The sequence below is a fragment of the Poecilia reticulata genome, linkage group LG15, assembly GCF_000633615.1.
Source record: "Poecilia reticulata strain Guanapo linkage group LG15, Guppy_female_1.0+MT, whole genome shotgun sequence".
NCBI classification, from domain to species: Eukaryota; Metazoa; Chordata; class Actinopteri; order Cyprinodontiformes; family Poeciliidae; genus Poecilia; species Poecilia reticulata.
In genome coordinates, this window is record NC_024345.1 from 9,327,133 (window position 1) to 9,330,025 (window position 2,893).

A 2,893-nucleotide genomic window follows, 5' to 3' on the forward strand; every position below is an offset into this window, starting at 1 on the left:
CCACAACGGCTTTCCTCTGTTCTTTATCCACCACCACAATGTCCGGTTGGTTTGCTATTACCATCCTGTCTGTCTGGATCTGGAAGTCCCACAGGATCTTAGCTCGGTCGAGACAGATCTTTTAAAGCTGTGGTGCCCCGCCTATGGAATGACTTACCTTGCACCATTCAATCTCTACATTGTATAGACACTTTCAGGAAACAACTTAAGACCCACTTTTTTAAACTTGCTTTTTAGTGTAATTCCGTGTTTTATTGTTTGTATGTTGTTTTTAACTTGTTTTACTTTTTACACTTTGTGCAGCACTTTGTGACCCTGGTCTGTGAAAAGTGCTATAGAAATAAAGCTTACTTACTTACTTACCCTGGCTGCTGACCATTGCCCACCACAAAATCTAGAATGCATACAATTCAGTCAGGCATGCTGTTATTACAGGCTAAAATGTTACTGTTATTATACATTTACAATCTGCAGTCTTACATTTTTGGTTGATTTGTGTATACAGTCCACAAATTTTCCTACGTTTTCATCCATGGCTATGAAAAAGTCCTGAAATATAGCCTGTTCCTCCAATCTGAAAAACAAGCAATAAAATACACTTCATGAGGTGTTATAGTCCAAAGGTAGTGAACATCACTAACGTATACAAAGAATTGTTATATTGTACACATTTTACAATACCTTGCTGCATTCTTTAAATGGTAATACTTGCAATTTCCATCTACAGAAACTGAAAGCACATCTGGGGTACAAACTTGACACTTGAAGGGATCCTTCCTTAACATTTTAACTTATGCTTTCTCTTCTTATCGGCCACCATGACTTAAGGAGATGGGATGGTCAGCAGATGACATGAATGCAGATGTGGCTGATCTTTGGGGGGGAGACAGATGACAGACTGGGAGGAGAAGCAGCTGGAGAGATGCTTCTGGGTCTTTTCTTCTTCTGACAAGACTGAGAGGAAGGGACAACAGTAGAAGAAACAGGAACCAGATCAAGCACTATCACTGTATCTTCCTGGTTCTCTGGTGTCATCATTGGATGCTCCTCAGTAAGCATCCTAGGCTGCTCCTGACCTATGGTCTCTGTCTGTTCAAAGATCAGGTTCTCAGCTCTTTACTTATCTTCATCTGGCTTGTAACAACAATAAATACCATAGACAGGAGGAAATAAATGTGCTTGTACTGATGCAAGTTCGTTTTTAATTCAAGTAAATGACCTAGATGCAATCAGTGTATTCAAACAGGGTTCATAAACAAAACTTTAAAGATCATCACAGCCTAGGGCAGGGGTGGGCAATCCTGGTCCTCGAGGGCCAGTGTCCTGCAACTCTTAGATGTCTCCCTGGTAGAACACACCTGGATCCAATAGCTGAATCACCTCCTCAGTGCAGGCAGGTTCTAGAGTCCTGCTAACGACCTTATTATTTGACGCAGGTGTGTTGAAGTAGAGACACATCTAAAAGTTGCAGGAGACCGACCCTCGAGGCCTGGAGTTGCCCACCCCTGGCCTAGGGGCACTGATGTTTTTAGCAACCCTCCAATTTTACAAAGTGGCAACAACAAGCATGAATATGAAAACTATGATGTGACTCTATCATGGCTAATTAAACGTATTAAGAACAGGTACAGTGTACAGGTACAATTAGCCTCCTAGAGGCTAATTTAGCTAGCTTCCACCGCATATTTTCCGGCGAAAAAAATGTTACAAACGTGTCTTCAACCATTCGCATCACAGTCCTACCGCCATGAAGTCCTAAAACTACCATCAGTAACTTTATAACGTGACACTTTGGAGTTATTTTTGGCTTTAGAGTACAAAAACATTTTGACAGGTGCAGATTTTTACTCACCGGAGTGTAAGTATCGCATATGATGACGTCAGCTTATTCTTCTTGGATTTTTGCGGGATCCGTCCTTATTTTTATTATTTCAATCAAAAATATTAAAACGTTTACAGAACAGTTTGGCATGCAATCACAAAAGAAAATACATCTTAATTTTTTCTTACATTTATTTGGAGTAAATCATTGATATCATACTCAAAAATAGTTGGTAAATTAAAAAAAGGTTTTTAAATCAAGTGACAAAAACCCTCCAGTTTTATACTTTACTAAGTTATTTTTAAATACCGAATTATGACCGATGCGTCTGACATGTATTTGTAGTAAATATTCTTAATATCCTGTTCAAACTAGCACATAAATTGTAAATAAAGGCTTTTTAAAAAAGCTAAAAAAAAAAAAGATTCTATCGGCGACAAGCTGCTGTGATCACCGATACGAATGGTTGATAATCTACTGAGCCTGCTAGCAGGCAGAGCAGGGACCAACTGAGGCCATTCAATGGGGCTGATAACCACTGATAATGGCCATTCTATGGGATGATAACATTCGAAGCGGGTGAAACATAACACAGTTTGACAAAAAAGCATCTTCAGGTCCATTGCTTCTGAATTATAGGCAGAAAACTAGTCGCAGAGGAGAAGATGAAGTGAGGGATGATCAATGTAGCAGTCCCTCAAACCCAAGAAAACACAGAGAGCTTTGACGGGTGCAGTAGAATTATATTTACTTCTTTCGAACCAAGTTGTTGCACTGAATACACCGTGCTTCGAATACACCGTGAAAACTAAAAGAAAAGAAAATACATTTTGCTTAAGTGCTTTTGTTTGACAAACATAAATACATAATAATAACGCTAACTTAAACTTATAGAGCTCTAAACCTCGTTCCGCTGTCCAAGGGCTACAAAGTTTATGGCGGTAAAGTCTGTGCTGTGCTGTCTTTAGCCTGTTCTGAAGAGCGTGCTACAGTCCAGTCATTAAGATGAAGAATATCCTCTTCTTCCTCTTGTCCCTGGGATATTTCAGCCCAAAGTGCTGACTGACAGGA

The 2,893-nt window shown here is 39.6% G+C and overlaps 1 protein-coding gene and 1 long non-coding RNA gene across 2 annotated transcripts in view; one reads left to right on the forward strand and one right to left on the reverse strand.

Moving 5' to 3' along the window:
- The window catches only part of cdh5 (cadherin 5), a 70,929-nt gene that overhangs the window by 21,588 nt on the left and 46,448 nt on the right, over positions 1-2,893 (forward strand). The gene's annotated exons all lie outside the window — the stretch shown is intronic.
- LOC103476641 (uncharacterized) lies at positions 287-1,280 on the reverse strand. The gene is made up of 3 exons (XR_001777348.1): positions 682-1,280; positions 481-574; positions 287-394 (listed from the first exon to the last, which is right to left on the reverse strand). It is a non-coding gene; the product is annotated as an uncharacterized LOC103476641 (long non-coding RNA).